The sequence below is a fragment of the Engystomops pustulosus genome, chromosome 5 (genome assembly GCF_040894005.1).
Source record: "Engystomops pustulosus chromosome 5, aEngPut4.maternal, whole genome shotgun sequence".
Lineage (NCBI taxonomy): Eukaryota > Metazoa > Chordata > Amphibia > Anura > Leptodactylidae > Engystomops > Engystomops pustulosus.
This window is the reverse complement of record NC_092415.1, coordinates 147213402-147234659: the sequence shown is the minus strand read 5'-3', so window position 1 is coordinate 147234659 and position 21258 is coordinate 147213402. Positions and strand designations below refer to the sequence as shown.

The 21258-nt window shown below is 37.9% G+C and overlaps 1 protein-coding gene across 5 annotated transcripts in view; it reads left to right on the top strand.

Annotated features, from left to right (window-relative positions):
• Positions 1–21258, top strand: part of GLI3 (GLI family zinc finger 3) — a 138273-nt gene that overhangs the window by 19513 nt on the left and 97502 nt on the right. The window contains exon 1 of one of the 5 annotated variants that reach the window (XM_072153339.1): positions 20519–20618. The exons of the other annotated variants lie outside the window; for them this stretch is intronic. The gene's annotated coding sequence lies outside the window, so the exon portion shown is untranslated. Of the gene's footprint in view, positions 1–20518; positions 20619–21258 lie in introns of those variants that run through there. 5 annotated transcript variants of the gene reach the window in all.

Genomic DNA, 21258 nt, shown 5'->3' with positions numbered 1-21258 from the left:
CACAAACACTAAGGCCTGTATACTGTATATTACAGAGACATCTACATAGGTAATCCAGGAGGATGAATAGGTTGGTTAAAAAGAAATTGTACTGAATAACTAAGTCCAACTGTATATTTTCGGTTTGCAGAGTGAACTTTGGCTATTATTGATTACAGGCAGTCCCCGGGTTACATACAAGATAGGGTCTGTAGGTTTGTTCTTAAGTTGAGTTTGTATGTAAGTCGGAACTGTATAGTTTATCATTGTAATCCCAGCCAGAACTTTTTTGGTCTCTGTGACAATTGCATTTTAAAAATGTTGGGTTGTCATAAGACTCAATATTAACACTAAAGCTTCACTACAGACACCTGTGATAACTGTTACAGCTGATCATTGTAGCCTAGGACTATTACAATAAATTACCAATATCCAGAGGTCCGTTTGTAACTAGGGGTCGTATGTAAGTCGAGTGTTCTTAAGTAGGGGACCGCCTGTATTCTTATTGATATTTCTCAGCTCTGGCCAAGGCAATTGTAGATGTCTTGTAATTAATGAATCTTATTTTATGTGGTGCCCGACATTGCAATCACTGACTGATAACCATTTTCTTGAGACATGGAAAAGTTAAGTTTGAGTCCAATTATGAAATCTTTGGAGACCATTCCCACATGGTTGTGTAAATGGTAGCTTCATCCTGCGTTCTTTCATCTCTTTCCCTGCTCTCCTGGCTTGACAGTTGAAAAGCTCTGACTGTGCCACACAATGGTTTGATTGGTTTCTCTGGGGGAGGCTTTTCCCTGCCTCATCATTCGCCAGGCAGGTGGACCAGAAAGTCTCTTGATTCTTTTGTTGCTTCTCAAAGTCCGGGGGTCTTTGACTGAATAAATCCGCCGTCATGGGATAATTTGCTAAAAGGAGACTGAAAGATTTGAGAGAAAAGCCTCACTACTTGGGTGCTGAATTAATGAAATAACTTGGGCCCTGGAGTTTGCAATTGAAAAATCACCAGGAATGCAATGAGGGGCGGAGACCAACTTCAGAATGCTAGTCTTTTATTCCCCATAATAAGCTATAAAGGCTTTCTGTGATGTAGCTAAGTAAGTTGGCTTGTCTGGCCTCTGGTTATTTGCATTTATACACTGTAGGAAGGGAAGCCCTTTTGCGAGAATAAAAGCTGATCGCAAGCAGCGTCTACTTACTCATTAGATTATTGCAAGTGGATAGAAAGAATCACACATGACAGAACTTAAGGCAGAGTTAACCCTGGATGAAAAGTAATTTACAGATAGTCTGTCCTTAGCCATATTTGTAGCCCTGATAAGGTTTCATTTCAGAATGGATAGGCGACATTTCCCCTAACGGACCCATTCTGCGACACCTGTGATAACAGCTCTCAGATCCTAATTGAAATTGGTTTCAAAATGGATTTTCACTTTCCTCTGTCTGAGAAAAATATTGAATGGGCTCCAAGCTGCCACAGAGAATCTTAGACCTTGGCGTGTGGAGCAGGAAACTGGGATCATCTTTCAAAACAGTGTCGATGACATGTCAGTGCGGTTATAGGTCTTATTAATGAACTCATTGATCATTTGATGAGGGCAATAATACACAGGATCCTTCCGCTATTTAAAAATTCTATCTCCGCAAATAGTTTAAGCCGGAATTCACACAACATGCGGTGCTGCGGCAAGAACTTGGTAGCAGAATAAGGAGTGATTTAAAGATAATGGTGAAGGTAATAGCTGTTATTATTATCATCATCATTATCATCATCATATAATTAGCTCACAAACTCTCTCTTGTTGTCCCTCAGTTCCGGAATGTGGCTTTTTTTTCAGGTAGGGATAGATTTTCATAGGGGAAATGTTACAGGTTTCTCATATTTCACTTTGAATTGTCTCTTAGGTGTTTCGCCATTCTCTCTGCTAGCGTGGGTCAATTCATCCCCTATTCAGTGCTTGAAAGAAGATCTGTGATCAAAGGCTCCAGTGATGTCACTGATCTCTGGTGATTGATTGGGAACAGAAGTTTCGCAGCATTTTGCATGTCCTCTTTTTTATAACATCAAATCCATTAGCATCACATTAGAGCTCTCCCATAGTAACATGTTGGTTGCGTGTGTGTCATTTTTTATGTAAAAGTGAAATACAGAAGCTAAGCATGATTGGACTATTGTAATTCAGTTTTTTTTACATAATAAATAATCAATTTACTAGCTTACATAAATGTATATACCGTATATACTCAAGTATAAGCCGACCCAAGTATAAGCCGAGGCCCCTAATTTTACCACAAAACCTGGAAAAACCTATTGACTCGAGTATAAGCTGAGGGTGGGAAACGCATTGGTCACAGCCTCCCCAGTATATAGCCTGCTGGACCCTGCCCCATAGTATATAGCCAGCACCTGCCCCCCTGTATATAGCCTGCCAGTCCACAAACCCCCAGTATATAGCCAGCCCCCTGCCCCAGTATATAGCCAGCAGCGGGGGAAGCCAGAAAGGTGAGTTTTGATATACATTTTTTACTCGAGTATAAGCCGAGTTTGGGTTTTCAGCACATTTTTTGTGCTGAAAAACTAGGCTTATACTCGAGTATATATGGTAATATGATCTATTTTTGTATCATTCATTTTAATTGAACTTAACTATAGACAAGTAACTTCTCGCACTATCAAGTAGTGAGTCTGTGTTACAAAATTTATTTGATAAGTTCAAGAAGGAGATGTTATTAAAAGCAGTTTGTTTAATGCTCTGTTCAATATCTTGTGTATCAAACATCTAAGTAAGGATAAGATGATATATGATTGTGGATCCTAAAAGCTCATTGATGTAGGAAGGAAGGGAAGCTAGCCTGTCTGGTCTCATTTTACAGAAAAGCCCTAAATTCCAGAAGAAGTTAATCCCTTCACAACTGGTCAACGTAAATATATGTCAGCCAGTTGTGAAGGGACGTATGGAGAGGCCTCATGGACCAAGTCCTCTCCATATGCGGCAGATGACACCTTCATGTAACTGCTGTGGTCAGTGGTTGCATATTGGCGCCCCCATCTTGGATGGTCATTCGGCTCCCCCGTGATGTCATTGTAGAGATCCAATCAGTTGCCATGACTGCTGGGAGCCTTTTTAAAGCTCTCATAGTTGTCATTGGGCATCCTGTATAACAATCTGTTTGAAACAGACTGTAATACAGGAGCAGTATATTCACAATATACTGAAATACAATAGTATTGCATTACATTGTATAAGTGATAAAACCCCCTGAGTTTTCACCATCTAAATATCTGAATTGTCACTTTTTCGCCATTTTGCCTTCAATAAAAATTGAAGCCCATCTGAACTTCTTTTATGTGCAATGTTAGACAAAAAACAGGAGCAGCCAGTTTCATAAATCTGGGCCAGTGTACCAAAAAAGTCAGTGCCTATGTGCGCATGTACCAATTGGATCATGGAGCTGGGAAGAAAACATGCTTCTAGTTAGAGGTGTTCATCACTTGTGTGAATGGTGGTACCAGGACACACTGAGATAAAAGACAAACTTGTACATGCTCAGGGTTACTTTTTGCAGTGAAACCTTGTATCCTGGCATTCATGCGGAGGTTACTTAAAGCAAACCTGCCATCAGGACAAGTTCCCTTTTAGCCTTTAAAATATTAATTTCCAATCTGCTTTTATAAGTATCATTATTGGTTCCAGTCATCATCTTCCCACTGCTTTAACAACTCTACTTCCTCTTCCTTAATTCCTTCTCACAAACGTGAGCTCACCCCATGCTTCAAGCAAATCTGTCAGCTCATATGTGCAGGAGGGAGGAGGGAGGAGGGAATAAAGTTGTATGAGTGATGTAAGGCAATGATGTTGACTCCATGCAGTTCTAGTTAGAGCAAGGTATTCTTTTATCAACTTTTAAAAGTGAGTGTAAGGAGTAATATTACTGTATTTTTAGGACTATAAGACGCACAAAAAATCCTTTGATTTTATAAGGTGCGCCTTATAGTCCAGTGAGCCTTATATATGAATCATACTTACAGACAACAGCTGCCTTGAACTGGGCACAGGTCTGCCACCTGCTGGTCATTCATCCTTAGAATCAGCTGCGCCTTATAATCCGGTGCGCCTTATATAAGAACCTAGATGTTTTAGCAGACATTTATTGATGGTGCGTCTTATAATCCGGTGCACCTAATAGTCCAAAAAATACGGTAGTTGTAAAAGCAGATTGGGAATTAGTATTAGAAAGTCTATGGGAGCCAATCATTAGGTGAAAATGTGAAATTCTGATGACCAGTTTGAACTTTTGCATACCTAAACAATTAAATGTCATCAATATGCCCTTATGACATTACACAAAGTTTTGCTCCCAGTTTCACATGAATTAAATCATGTGAATCTGTGGAATGTATTGAAAAACAAGGCAGGAACCTCCATAACATTGGGCAGGGAAAATGTGTGTGGTTTTGAAACAAACCACCCAAATTTACACGAAAAAAAGTTGGTCCCTAGGTGTGTGTGTGTGTGTTTTTTGTTTAACCAGTTTGCACCCGCCCGCTGTGTATTCACGGCGGCGGTCGGGTCGCGCTGCATGGAGAGGGCTCACGGGCTGAGCCCTCTCCATAGCCGGTAAGTCTTTGCTGCATATTGCAGCAAAGGTTTACCGGTAACACCCGCGATCGGTGCTAGCTGCCGGCAGCCTCAAAAAGATAGCAGCGCATGGGCGCCGCCATCTTACCTGCATATTGCAGCAAAGGCTTACCGGTAACACTCGCGATCGGTGTTAGCTGCCGGCAGCCTCAAAAAGATAGCGGCGCATGGGCACCACCTTCTTACCTGGGATCCCTGCTCCCCGTGACGTCATCAGGGAGTGGCGATCCGTCTATTTCGAGGCTATTTCGTTTTAACCCCTTCATTACAATGTGCTCATAGCACATTGTAATGAATAAGGAGGAAAATCCCCATATACTGCCATACTGTAGTATGGCAGTATATTATAGGATTGATCAGACAACCTAGGGTTAAAGTACCCTAGGGAGTCTGAAAAATAGTAAAAATAAAAATAAAAAAAAGTTTAAAAAAAAACAAATTATAATAAAAAAACCTAAAATTTCAAATCACCCCTTTCCCTAGAACTGACATAAATATAAATAAACAGTAAAAATCATAAACACATTAGCTATCGACGCGTCCAAAAATGCCCGATCTATCAAAATATGATAACGGTTTTTCAATGCGTTTAACCCCGTAATGGAAAATAGCGCCCAAAGTCAAAAATGTCACTTTTTTGCCATTTTGAAAAATATAAAAAAATCTATAAAACGTGATAAAAAGGTTGCACAGTCCTAAAAAGGATATCATTGAAAATATTATCAAATTTCGCAAAAAATGACACCACCCACAGCTCCGTACACCAAAGTATAAAAAAGTTATTAGCGCCAGAAGTTGGCAAAATCAAAAAAATAATTTTTGTACAGGAGGTTTTAATTTTTGTAAATGTATGAAAACATTATAAAACCTATAAAAATTTGGTATCCCCTTAATCGTAGCAACCCAAAGAATAAAGTAGACATGTCATTTGGGGCGCTCAGTGAAAGATGTAATATCCAAGCCCACAAGAAAATGGCGCAAATGCGTTTTTTCACCATTTTCACTGCATTTGGAATTTTTTTCCCGCTTCCGAGTACATGGCATGGAATATTTAATACCATCACTATGAAGTGCAATGTTTTACACAGAAAACAAGCCGTCACACAGCTCTTTACGTGTAAAAATAAAAAAGTTATAGATTTTTGAAGGTGGGGAGTGAAAAATGGACATGAAAAAACAGGAAAGGGCTCGGTCCTTAACCGGTTAAGATGACCATTTTATATAATATCTGTCACAGAAAATGTGATAGAAGAAAAGCAGGTGATCCATTCAAGGAACTGATCTTTTTCGAGAGGTCATATGAATCCGGAGAAAAAGGAAAGACGCACTTTAAATATGGGTTTACGTATGAAGACATTAAAATAGCCACCACGTTATCTATTTAAAAAAAATGATCGAAAATTGCATCTGCATTGTGTGTGTGAAAGGTTATATCCACTCTCAATACTTTCATACGAATCAATGGGATAAGAAGCTGACATGTGCTGCTTATCAAACGTCCCTGATTTGTTGGTCACCAAGTGTGACCACCTTTATAAAAGCAGAGGTTTGCGCAGTTTCCAGAGCATTCAGGCATATTTCCAAGAAAGGTCTTAGAAAAGCAAATGATGCATCCAGCAAATGAAGGTGGAAAGGAATGTAAAGCCATTTGAAAGCAATGAAGACATTGCTAAAAAAGAGCTATAGTTTTTAAAAGTCCATTTTAGCTTGTAAAATGGTTAAGTTCATGACAGTACAAGGGTGGAAGGGTTATAATTTGGGATTCCTTTGCAGCCACGGGATCTTGCCAACTTGCCGTATTACCGTATTGAGTTGACCATTCATTTAATAATAGAAATGAATGTTAGGCTACAGGATAGTGATCCCACACCTACAATAAAATGGCTGCAGAAGAAGATAATCTGGCTATTACAGCTGCTCACTCAAAGTCCTCACTCAGTGGACAAAAGTGTGCATGAACAGCTGTCCAAAACTGATGTAAGGAAGTGTGGACCAAGAAATAGAAGTCGAAATACAGAATAAGATTACTTACAAAGGTGGTTCTACAGGCTACAGGCTAATAATACATGGGGTGTGCTTAGCTTTAACATTTTTATTTGTTAGTAGCAAAAACCTTTTCAAAACATATGCCATTATATAGTAAGCCTCTGTATTTTACAAAATAAGAGCAAAAACATTGGAAGAATGTGATCATACACCGTGGGGCAGATTTATCAAGCTGTCTGAAAGTCTATATATTATTTCTAGTTGCCCATGGCAACCAATCACAGCTCAGCTTTCATTTTACCAGTGCTCATGAATATTTTGAAGGGAAGCTGTGATTGGTTACTACGGGAAACTAGAAATATTCTGACTTTCAGACACTTGATAAATCTGCCCCCATGACTCTGTGAGGTCACATTAGATTGCACATAACCATATGTGTACTGTTTACGATTGAAGGGGTATTCCGGGAATATGAATGTCTGACACAAAAACCCATGATGATATAAATAAATGAATACAACAATACTCAATGTCATTAGTCACAAAATGGAGCATAAATAGTTTGATTTTTATGATTCACAACATTTTATGTCCTCTCTAAAGTAGGTGGAGTTATCACCAAGATGGCCACCACTGGAAAATACAAGTCCCATGATCCTTTAGTTCTCAGTAACTCCTCCTCCTACCTCTCAGGCTCTGCTCCCAGTGATGATGTAACAGGTTTTCTTCCTCTGTTACCATAGTAATGATGTGTAACTGCCATCACCAAAACACTGACCATACTGGATGCACTGCAACCAACCGACTACAGCCAAACATAGTGGTGATCACATGACCTGCCCAGGCAGGTGCAGGACATGTGATGTGGACATGTGACCAGCGGCCATCTTCTGTTCTGCGACGGACCGCGCGGAGGAAATCAACGGACTGATTAAAGGGCCGGTAGCATTTTAATTCTTCATTACAGTCTATGTCATCAGCATCTGCTAAGGGGAGCAAAATTTTAAATAACAACTAATTACACATTAGCTTATATTTTGAGTATGCATTTGCATATGAATTATGCTGATTCCTGGAATACCCCTTTAACTGAAAACAACAAATAGTTTTACTTATAATGATGACCTATGTTATTTGTCTTAATGTCTCTATGTTTTAAATGCATCATATATAGTCGTCAAAACTAAAAAATATTCGAAGGAGTTGTAATTCCAATCACATTAGTTTACATTGTGGATTAAAGGTGGTTTAGTCCAAATTTTTTCATCTAGTATGACCATTGCCTGAGGAGCATTTGAACTGCTTTATACCTCAGTTTACAAGGGCTCCCTTCATATAAAATACATACAAATTTATATTTAGAAAACTATTCAAGATAATATAATACAATATTTCATAGCTTCCTTATGTCTTTCATTACCAAACATTATATCCTATTTGCATGCAATTGGTAATCACATTTTATAAAATATAAAGGTCACAATGCATGAACCCATAACAACAATAGCACGGCCAGGAGGCGGGAGTGATTTTTTATTCTCACCATGAATTCAGCATATAAATTGAATCAGATACACCTTACTATAGTGTGGAGCGATTGCATCTTGAATGGAAAATGAGAACATCTGCAGAATTCCAGTTTGATGGAACAGGAGCTGTAGAAGGAAAACTTTGATGCAAACCAGAGCAGAACTATTAATCATGAGCAGAGTTACTTCCTAAGGGCTGCCACTGACTGTCAAAGTAGATTGCCGCAGGCTTGTTTATTGCTGATTCCCTCTAGAGAAAACTTCAATTTGTGGGCTGGCCTGTGAATGGGATTGATAACTCTGTTTATGGACCAGGATGAGTATCTATAGATAACAGATAATGTAAATTAGTCTAGTCCTGTGATAAGCCAGTAAAGTAATTATTGTTGGAGATTGATTGAATGATTTTGGAGTGATACCTTTTGGGTGCTGCTGTAGTGCAAAAGAGCACAAAGTCACAATGTAGAGCAAGCGGAAATATTCACATTGGATAAGCTGCTTAGGGTGACATCTTCCTTAATTGTTCTTTAATTCGTTCATCAATGTTGCTTCTACTGTTTTACTGTTTAGATTCTTTATTGTTCTAACATTTCTAAGTTAATAGAAATTCAAATTATTGCCTTTAAATTGCAACCTATGGCATTGAGCGTGAGGTCTCAATATGTGCTTTAGTAGATAAATTGGGAGTACTTAGCACTTACTGGCAGCAAAAACATGATCTCATTTCTAAGCAGATATATGAAAAATGTATTAAAACAATTTGTGTTGCATTCACACCTGTGCAGATTCTGCCTAAAATAGGAAGCAATAACCTAAGGATATGTTCACACAGTGAAATTTGATGTAGAATTTCCATTGAAAATCTGTGTCAAATTCCTTATCAAAACCCAAGGCATGGCTTTCCCAACATTCACTATACTGTTTTGCAGATTTGGATTCTGCTCACAGTATAAGACAACCTACTGATTGTCACTTCTTTCTTCAACCAGTAGGTTTGTCCTGCTGACGGCCACCTATTAAAATCAGTGGGGAGGAATTATGGCTCTAATGTTTCTTACAAGCGCACTTACTGTCAGTGGGGTCCAGTGGTCACAATTGCTGCCTATCATGTGACAGATCACAGCTGAGTTTTGTATAGATCCCATGATAACCCAAATCTAAATACACTAAATAAGGGTTTTGTAAGTAAGGAACATTTGTCACATTCATTGGGAGCCCTCCAATCAAAAGAACAGGATTCCTTGTCCCACTTTTGCTATTTATTTATCCATAAGTGGAAATGAGGGTCTCACTATCTCTTTATTCTTTTCTCCAGGACATTCAGAACTATCTTAGTTTAGATATATGATGCTTCTGAACTAGTATATTTCAGTAGATTTATAATTTGGGTCACTTCAGTGCCTCGATAAAGAGCCCATCCAACCAAAGTATATTGTATACTGTGTGAGGGTGTGTGATTTTCCAACATCAGCAAATTCTAGTTGCCCACATTGTTTGCTGTTTATCTTAGATGAAAGCTTACAGACAGCACCAAGTTTGTGAAGCACTAAGTAACCAATGAGTATATCTCTTAATGGTTAGTTCAGAATCCTACAAGAATTCTGATGTTCAGTTCAGATGGATCCTTACTTTACAACTTGGTTAGAGGTATGCAGACCTCTTCCTATGCAGACTTAATGTTTTATTCAGAATGCTTCATACAGTAGTACAAAATGACCCCCCAAATAGCATCACCTTATTTTAGAACAATGAAGTTTATCTTGGCACTTCTTAAATGAACATAAACAATGACACAGATTTTACAAAATGGCTTTCATAGTCCCACTTCAGTGTAAATAGAGTGTCTTTGTGTAACTTCTCCACTAGCCTATTCATATTGACATTGAAATGCAAGGATTGTCTTAAGACTTATGTTGTGATTCTGCCATTAAAGTGTTAAAGTAATATACATATAAATAGGTGGGTGATCTCCTCTCATTTAGCTTCTTTCCTTCCTTCTCTGTATCTTAAACAAGTCTTTGTGACTGGCCACTGATTAAACTCTTCCTGCTGGTAAATCTTACAATAACTTTCAACCTTCTCCTCCTCTGTTTTTTTTTAAGTCCAGTGTGTTCTTAAAGGAAATCTACCACCAAAATGAAGCATAATAAACCAGGGGCACTTACTCATAAACACTGTAACGGTCGGTAAAGCAACAGCACGAGAAGGCACTGGTAACGTCCCACTCAGACTCATTAGCATAATTTTAAAGTTGATTTTAGAAGAAAGGAGGATATGGATAACAAGTATAAAAGTATTACCATAGTCATGGTGCCTGGATCGATGAGTAAGTGTCCCTGGTTTATCATGATGGATTATGATGGTAGATTTCCTTTAAATTGTAGGCCAGGACAGTACGCCATAAATAGTAATGGCAATTTGCAGGTATAACACAGTTAAATTAGGTCATTAGTTTGCAGAAAATTATTGAATTTTTTAATGTTTTTGTGATCACCTCAAATATTGGGTTTATATTTCCAAGAGTCTTGGTCATTGTCATTTTCATCATTTTCTTATTCATGTTATTCTTTTTAGGTTGATTACCCACATAATAGAAACAATAATTTGTCACACTAGACAAAACATTAAAATATATCCATACCTCCACACTTTGTTGTTCACTGGAATATCCTTGTACCATCCTCACGTCTTCATGAATGATATTGTACCATTCACTATCCTATAGCCTTACATATCCAGCTTTATGACATCCTTACTTCTTCTTGTCTAACCCTATCCAATTCTCAGCCTTTGATGTTTAGCTATCTGACACCTTCAACCCTTATGTTTACCTTTGTACCATCCTCAACGCTTTGTTTTAACCTTGTACCATCCTCAGCCTTTCATACTTAATCTTGTACCATCTTCAACTTTTTATATTTAACCTTGTACCATCATTGTCCTTTTATGTTTAAGCTTGTTCCATCCTAACATCTATATTTTAACGGTATGCCACCCTCATCCTTTCAATTTTAAACCAGTATCATCCTCAAGTCTTTATACTTAAACTTGTACCATCCTTAAACTTTCAAGTTTGACCTTGGGCCATTCTCTTTTCTTTATATTTAACCTTGTGCCATCCTCAACCTTACATGTTTAAAAAGTAACATCTTCAACCCATGTTGAGTATGCAAGTGGGATGTAAATTCTGCTGCAACAAAAGCAATATACTACCTCTTTAAAGTCTACATAAATCAAACCTTCCACCTATGCCTTTTACTAAAGTGAATGTCTGAGGATGCTTTTGTGCCACACTTTATTGTGTCTTACCATTTAAATGTAGATTCTTTTTTTTTCGCCCTTTTTCTCTGATATGCTGCGCATCTTCTGCAAAGAAATGTTAATCAGACTGTCTTTTGTAGTGGCGTGCTTGTGAGATAAAATATTTATTGCTGTTGTAAGACATAGTTTGTGTTCTGGTAATAGGTTGGGAGATGCTGTACATAAAAGATTGTCTATGTATTATTTTCATGTAGGAAAAGGCATAAGGAATAAAAAAGGGCAGTTTTTCTTGAAGGTTTTGGGGGAAAATTGGTATAAAGTAATCTAAAAGGGTGGGTGAAGGTAATCTTTTGATAAATATATGTATATGAACAAGTTGTAGATGTAGAATCAGTATACCTTCATAGATTTTTATCACCTATGAAATTATCATAAAATACTGTACATGACAGAGAAAAAAATTGAAAATTAATTGTCATTCCTAGATAAAGTAGAGATGAATTACTATTGTATATTTTATTATGAAGTTCATGATTGAGTTGAGGCACTAAGCTCTGTAAGCTATCCTGAGAACACAGTGCAAACATTTTTGTGTGATTGGTATTTCTTAGATCCATTGAATGTAATTCTTGTTTAAATTTGTTCATATAAGTTAGTTATGGCAGCATAACATCAGTTCTTGGTTCTGTATCCCACCAGTGGCACAATGGAATAAAATATGCCATGTTTTACATTTGTTCACATTATAGACAAAAGAGCTTTAATTAGAAATATATCACCAAACGTGAAAAAGTGCAAAAGCTAGAATAAACAATAGTTGTTTGTCTCCTTTCCGGTGACCTTTATTACAGAAATTGTAAATTGGCTCCAATAGATTTTCTCTTCTTGCACATTTTTTATGAATTATTATAAAAAGCATATGGCAAAAATTCACTGTTATGGGTTGAATGTAAAGACTTAATTAAAATATTATTCCTATTACAAAATATCTCTGTGAGTAAATTGCCTTCTCTGATGAATGTCCAGATAATGAATTGTTGTAAGTTTCCTGGAACATGTGAAAGTGATCCCTGCTGTTCTCACAGACTAATGACAGAGGTCTTTTTTGCAAGTGTCAACTGTTTGTCTAACTTATAGATGCCAAACATGTGGCTGGTAAAAGCATCTATCTCCAGGCTTATCTCACACCATATCAGGATCATTTCCTGTGAATTGCTACATGGCCATGACTCTAAACAAAAAAATTTCAACCAAAATTTTAATGAAGAGCCCAGTTATTGTGCAGATTTTCTGTATTTTTAAGTATTCCTTAATATAATTGACCTATGCGGAACAATAGGAAGATCAGTGAAAAATGATAATATCATAAAAATGTTGCTTATTGTCCATCACACAACAAAAGAGATCAAAGCAGTTAAAAAGCTCTAAAGATGTTGTACAAATAAAAACTACAGGTATTTACACAAAAAAAACCTCACATTACTAAACTGACGAAAAAAATTAAAGTTAGTTTTAGTAATGTTGTACTATTAAAAGCTCCAATTTGTCCTTGAAAAAATAAGATTTTGTGTTACTGGTAAGGGGTCACCGAGTACCACATTTGTTAGCAGAATGAACCTGTACATGGATGACAAGGAGTTGGAGTACCAGATACAGTCCCACGAAGAGATGGACTGTTGTTGATGGATAAACACAATGGAGGAGAGAACAGTGCAGATAGAACTGGACTCATTGGGGTACATTTACTAAGGGTCCGCAGACCACGATTCTGTCGTGTTTCCCGAATATTTCCTTTTCACACCGAATTGCCCCAGGTTTTTGGCTCAATTCGATCGCATTGTGGCACATCGGCGCCGCCTTGAATGCAACAGAAATCGGGGGGCATGCCGTCGGACAAACCGACTGATTTGGACACGGAATTTAAAAACGAAATTGTGTCGCAAGATCAAGCACTTACATGCACCAGGAAGAAGAAGGTGAACTCCGGTGGACCTCAGCGGGGAGGCGACACATGAAGGAAATTGGACCCACGACCGTGTAAGTAAATCTGCCCCATTATATCTGATGCTGGATGATTGAACTGGTGGTGTATAAGACTGGCGAGTTCTATTCTGCACCTCCTTTTAGTTGGTCTAGTTTGGTGTGCCAATATCATTGTGTATACAGCAAATGTTTACTATTTTAACTGGGACACATGGGTTCTGCTGTCTGAGGGGACCCAAAAGACCAGCTGCTTAATAAGTAGATACCAATATAGAAATGGCAAATGGTAGGTGGAGGCTGTAAGGGATTGAGGTCTTTCCAGGTAACAGAATAGTATTGGCTTTTCACCCTTGTGGGCATTGCTGTCTGGAGCGATGTCGTAGTTAATCATGGATGAATGACCCAGTTCGGATCATATACAGTGGTACAGACTTGATGTGTATTATGCACTTAACTGTATTAATTACTTTTTACAATGTGAAGGAAAACAAAGCTCTTTAAGCTGTCAATTTGGCGATAGCTAGAACTGAGAAATAACAGGTGTTGCAGCCTAAACCCACAACTGCTCCGGGATCTTCCGGCGGAAATATGGGAACAAAAATTTTCTTCATGCGCAAGTATTTAATAAACAGGCTGACTGCTGGCACATGCCAAGCATCAGTGCCAACACACACATGTTGCAGCTGTTCTTTCATGGAATAGTTTGTTACAGATGCTGGAATCAGTAGTTGGTATGGGACATGCAATAAAAAATGCAGAAGCTGTGGTATATCCTGCAGACAAATGGATGAGAAAAAATTTTATTATTTTTTTTTACATTTATGTCCATGGGATGGGAATTCATTAAAAGAGACTGCAATTTCGGTTTTTATTATTATTTTTGCAAATCCAGTTCATTTTAGAGGAACTTCTGAAAAATTAGTCTATATGCATTTATTTGTCTGTGTGTGATAATAGCATTACCCATGTGCCATTCCAGGACCTACACACAGTCCATAAATTGAAAAAGCACAAAAAAGAAGGCTATGCCATCGGTACATGGAGGTTCAATACAGGCGGTCACCTACTTATGGACACCCGACTTACAGACAACTCATAGTTACAGACGGACCTCTCTGCCCACTGTGACCTCTGGTGAAGCTCTCTGGATGCTTAATTATAGTCCCAGATTGCAATGATCAGCTGTAAGGCTTTATTAATCATCATTGGTCCAATTACAGCAAAAAATTTGAAACTCCAATTGTCACTGGGACAAAAGAAAAAAAATTGTCTAGAACTTTAATTGTAAAATATAGAGTTTCGACTTACATACAAATTCAACTTAAGAACAAACCTCCGGACCCTATCTTGTATGTAACCTGGGGACTGCCTGTATATGAACCTCCCCCCTGCAGGTTGTCACTTTGTCCTCCTCAACCATAGAACTGGGCTTACAAATCCAATCTCAACAGCCAATGTTATGTTTTTTGATTTTAAGCTGAAAAAAATTTAAAATTTGTTCACCCTCAATTTTCAATCAGTGTGGTCATATGAGGGCTTGTATTTGGGGTGGACTTTTTTTTAAAGACACCATTTTTGAGTAAATAGAATTTATTGATGAACTTTTATCAACCTGTAATTGGGTGAAAGTGCAGAATGTGATATAAATAACAATTCAGACACATTTTTAAAACGTTTAAACTTTTCTATGATAACAAAAATTAATGTCAGCACATTTTAATATTAACAATAATGAAAATTTTGGACTTGTTCTTAATAATAATAATAAAATCTTTATTCATATAGTTTATGGATTATGTGATATATATACAAATAAAATGAGATATAACAGAGTAATAACATATTAAACAGTAGGAGTGAGAGCCCTGCTCGCAAGAGCTTACAATCTATGTGGATGAAGGAGTGACACAGTAGGTATAAGAGCTCTTATAATGGTCCAGCCATTCTTTATAAGGGAACAGAATAAATTAAATAATTTAATTAATAAATAATGCTGCAGGAAGCAGTTATCAGAGGCCATATTGTATACAGATTCAAAGCTGAATATGACTGAAAATTAGCCTTCCAGAATAACTGGAAGGAGGAGCACTCAGGGTTGGTTATGGACCTAGAGAGAGTTTAAAGGGGTTATCTGAGCTGTAACAAATAGTGATGTGGCAGTAATAAGGCTGCATAAAAAAATAAACATGTACTTACATCCTTGGTTCCTCCCAGTGTCCTCTGCTGCGGTCTCTTCGTGGCATGCCCCTGTTTGTTTACAAATGTACGAAAGCTTCGCTCAGAAAGCTTCGGGCTGGCCAGGCACGCCCACCCGTCCCCTGTCCAAGCGCTGTATCAGGTGTTGGGATATGGTGACGGGTGGGCATGTCCAGCTGGCAGGAATCTGTCTGAGCAGAGCTTCCGTGCCCCTGTAAACAAACAGGGGCACGACACGGAGAGACCACAGTACGGGACACCGGGAAGGTGGGGGGCAAAGAGGTAAGTACATGTTTACTTTTTTATGGGCTTTAAATGGAACCTGTCATCAGAAACTAGCCTAATAATCTACTACCAGTATATTGTCTAGCAGCTTTACTCCTTTCAAATAATGTTTCTTTCATAGCCTAGCATGGTTCCATCACCCAGAAAATGAACTTTGAAGTGAACTGTAAATTGGTAGTGTAGAGTCAAAGTGAAGTCAAGTTCTCCCTGTCATTGAACACCTACTCCCATGACTTAAATCATGCACCAGACTTTAAAAGATCTGGTTAGCAGTGTCTCTGGGTGCAGGACCATCAATTACAGTGAAGGGGTGTTCTGAGACAGGGACAGCTTGAATTCAGAGTTTAAATCTCTGCCTCCTTGTCTTTAAACAACAATTTTACACTCACTTCAAAGTTGATTTTCTGGATGATGCCACCACCCTGGGCCATGAAAGAAATACAATCTGAAAGGTGTTCAGCTGCTTGACAACATACTGGTAGTGGTTTGTTAGGTATATTTCTGCTGACAGGTTCCCTTTAAGAGCACTTTTGAAGCTTTGATGTTTGCACATTAGACTGATAGTCCAGGGTAGGGCATTCCAGAGAAGCAGTGCAGCTTGGGAGAAGTCCTAGAGATGTGAGAGAGAGAGGTTTGAATTAAAATGAGAATAATCTAAGATCACTGGCAGATCGAAGAGCACAGGTTGGGTGAGAGAGTTAAATGTAAAAATTATACTGAATGTTTACTCTCCAAAACTTCCTGGCATAACTATGAGTAACCTAATGGAAGGGTATCCTAAGGTATGTGTTTAGTTGAATAGCTAATAAAGGTAAAAGGTATACAGAAATGATTCCCAAACTATGAAGTTGGGGACTCCGTTGTGGGCAAGACACTTTTTAGGACTCCCTACTACCATGATCCTATAAAAACCATAAATATTATAAATAATCTCTGTAAAATACATTCTGCCTCTATTCTGATGCCCTACTTTGTTCTGCCATTTGCTGCTGTGTGTATGTGGGCATTTCTCGGAGTCACCACCATTAGGGGGCTGAAGTGAGCAGCACAATACATGCTGCACATACATGTGAGGAAGGGAAGAGGGACACATCATACATGCGAGTAGGCAGGCTATTTGGCTTTCCAGTCTCAATATGGTAATGGATGGATTGAAGAGATTACTTCCACAGTTCTGCAGATTGTGCATGATTGTGAATAGTTCATTCCCCCAGAGGTCCTTACATTGACCCTCCTAGGGAGGGTGTTACAATCCACAGTTTGGGAACCCTTGGTATGCAGAATCAAACATAACAACAGTTGTCAAGGCATGGAAACGTTTTACTTTGATATCCTTTATATTATTAAGGATCCACTTAATCTAGCAATTTGTATATATAATATATACTCATTCCTCATTTCTCTCTTGAAGTGCTTCAAAAATGGAATATAATGACACAATAATGTACAATATTTCAGTGGTCAGGTCGCACAGAATTTTAGTGAGATAAACCAATATTATGTATTTAAAAGGGTTTTCACGCTTGACTGTTGTAGTTAAACTGCTTATTTCAGAGCTAATTATCGGGTTTAAGCAGCTTGAGCAGGTTTTAGTCCTAGGTAAATCCAACTGCCTCCCTTGTGTTAACCTTTTCAGTGCTGCAGTGGTTATTTCCACACTTTTGCAGAGTTAGACCCAGAAGGGCTTAGACTCATCTTATTTCCCCTTAGGTTTGAAATACCCTGTATCTTGAGTCTAACTGTTACTCAACGATAAGAACAACTGCACGAATGAGAATGACATGTTGTAAACCCTTTGGGAAAGAGTTCTTTCTTCTTCTGTTTTTATTTATACATGGGATACCCCCTTTTGATGTGGTTAATTATCTGCTGAAAATAAATGACATCTACAAGTCTTAATGGAAACTTTGTGGAATGCTTCTCGTAAACACCACTCTGTAAGCTGATGAAAAGAGAAATAAAAGGAAAGTAATTGAGACTTTCTGTCAGGTTAGATTGCTATTGTTTATTTTCACGATGTCATATTGGGATATCTTACGTCTACAGTCCTAATTCATAGCACTATAGCAACACCTGAGCATATGCACCTATAAATTCAGTGGCTTTTATATTGGATGTTTCCCTGGAAAAAAATATTGTGTTACTATATTATACTAGTCTTTAATATATACTTATCTATTTCAACATTTAATTGTTAAAAAAATCTTTATTCCTATCAGTTAGACAAATCATGATATGGAAGGATCCAAGACATTTATGGGCATGACTTATAAAAGCCAGCTGTTAACACAAAGAGGTCTGCTACTTTCAGGAAGAACAGATGGGTGCGTTGATAAGTTTTAAAATACAATACGAAAACAAAACCTTATTCACTAAAGAGCCTCTTTTAAAAATGTAATTCTTACCTTTAACAGATGTCATATGGTAATGGGAAAATCTTTGGCCTTTAACCTTTTTAATGTGATTTTGCATCTGAAGTTCTAGTCTTACATCATTTAAATCAATGTAACATGTAATGTGGTATCTGAATCCAGGCTCACATTGAATGTTATGTTATTAAACATTTTTATTTATAAGTTTGAAAATAAGTTTTAAAGATGTCTTAGAACACAGCGCCAAATATTAACAGTTAAAACGGATAAAGAATGCCATTGACCCACAGTAACATAGAGGTTAGTAATTCGCTACTTTTGATAACAAAACAATGTATGTCTAATACTCCCAGCTTTACTTTAGGAGGGGAAGTGACAGGGGTTTCTACTGAGTGTGTTGAATTCTTTTTTTGCCAACGCCAAGTGACCACCGTGGTGAACTTGTCTGTGCAATTAAAGGTTCTACATAAAAAAAGCACATCAACTTTTTTCTAAAAATTTGTAATTAAGGTTTAATGACTAAATAAGAGAATGTTTCATCTTATAGTTGTTGAGTTGGCTAATGTCATGAAGAACTTGGGTTAGTTAGAAGACGCATCCTTTTTTAAAAAAAGATTCTGTAAAAGTTTTATTTTGCTGGCGCTGTACTTGAGCTCTAATTTCTTCCTACTTGTTCCAATGATCACTATGGCTCCAACCATTGGTACTCTTAAATATTTTTTAAGTGCTTTGTATGAATGGATCACTTTTGCCTATGCTCATCCATTGACTTCTGTGGGCCAATGAAGCTCTGTACTCTGTTTCTTCAGTCTCAGTGAGTGGTGCATGCTTATAACAGCTCTCCATTCATACAGAATACTTGGGGACTCATGTATTATTCTCTATCCTGTGTCTGAAAACCCTCTTTGTTGTTTAGTGAAGCAAAATAAAAAAATATTTTGTATTATACTTTTTGTTATTGAAGTGATTTTTGTTAGTGTCACTACTCCATTCTGTGCACATTGTAAAATTGTGGGCAGTGTAATACATATTGGCACATTGTACATTGTAGTATTTTTGTATGATATGGAAGGCATGAAAACTCAATTCAGATGACATAATGAGTTACACAGCCATCTATAAAGATATGGCATAAGTAGACAGTGCCTCTCGGAGGAAGATATGTCTGCTCTCGTTTGTACACTGTCATAGTGCCTGCATTGGCAAGACTTTTCTGGGATAGACTCATACACTGACTTCAGTGGTTGTGATTTAATGATGGAGACGAGTTTCCTTAGTAAACCAAATTTAGAGTAGTGGAATGCTTATCTTATATCCAGACCCTGAACATAAAAGGCATTTTATGCCAGCAATTGTTCATTTAATGAGCAATTGCAGAGTACAGGACGGTTAAGGGATTGAGCTACACGCACCATTATTGCAAGAAGTATTTCGAAATACCAGAAATAGGACGTAAGCTCTGATCAGGGAGAGTGTGAGCACAATTACCTTCTTTTCAAATCCTTCTGTGACACTGCGGGAGGAAAAAGGACTTTGAAACTTGAAAGGAAAGAGCTTGCTTTCAACCTCAAAAGCTAGGAGGAAAGGGCTCTGAAATTTGCTCAGTATTCCCAATTCACCATTAGCCTGTTTCTTCCTTTAGCCTCAAGGCATTCTCCGCTTTTTGAAAAGATGTTAAGAAATTCAGTCACAATAGAGAGCCTAGTTTTGAACATGTTTCACTCGGTCCATTGAGGTCTGGTCTTCAGCCTTTGTGTGGGGTGAATTGAGCTGAGCAGCTCTCTGGCTGGGGAGAGGTGAATGAGCAGTCTCTGTGCAGTCGCAAATTTGGCAAATAATAGATTCCCCTACCTCTGTATGATAATATGCATTCCTATACAGCCCTTCTACTGGCAGGGTGTGCATGGAACTTGAGCTAAGTTCAAGCCAAAGTGTTGCTACATAGGAGCGTTTGTCAAGTTTGCCTTGTGGTTTGAAGTTGCTGTTGACCTTTCATTAAAATGTTGCTGTTGACCTCTCACGAAAAAATTCTATAAAAAAGGGTATAAAGTCATTATTTATTTAACATAAACTGAAATAATAAACTGTGCTCTAACCAGCCCATTGTGACTGAAGTGCACTAGTCTGATTTAATGATAGCCAACTGACCCAAAAAGAAAAAAAGAGGGAAGAATTGTTAAAGAGGGAGAGTTCACTAGCGGGAACTCCCAAGGAATACTAATGAGCTTGTTAAATTTAGCATGGTACCAAACTCTTAATTCATCTAATGGGGCAGAGAGAGAAAGAGGGGTAGAGCCTGAGAAAGGAACTGCATATCTGAGCTAGTAGAACATGCCTTCGAAAGCATTAACCCGTACAGAGAGCCACGCATTTTCTGTGTGATTGTAAGTATCCTATATTATTCCGATCTAGACGTTACAAGTCCCTGGCTGTTGTAATATGATATTGGTTGCCCATGCATTGATGCTAAGCTGTTGCATGCCTACCTAAGGACTGTACCAAAATTATCCTGCCAGGAACTTAGTAAAGATTTGTTATTGCTTTAAAGGACATTGAAGTTTTATGTCTGAACATTGTTTTGTAGTGATTTTAGATGAGATTTTTCTGTATTTATTCTTTTGTACATTGTTTTTACTTCACTTCCATATTACATGAATAAACCCCTCCTACTTCTTTATACCTTGTAAATGAAGTCCAGTGTAGACAATGGTTGTGGGAGTTTCACAATCTATTCATTCCAGAGAGCACGTGTTTATATATGTGTGTAGGAAAATAGGAAATATGCCTAAGAAAAAAAGAGAGAATGTCTTTCGTAAACTGTGAGGCATTCATCTGGGAAGAACATTTCAGTTGATCGGATGTTGCTTTTGCTCCTAAAGCTGTCTGCCGAAAAACCTGGACAAGCAGTAACAGTTGTCTTGTGTTTGGCTGTCGAAATCTTTTGGCACTTACTGCCGGAGAAGTGGGCTGTTTGCTTACATTTTTGCAATAGACTCCCACTTGTTGCCATGGCGGACAGTATGT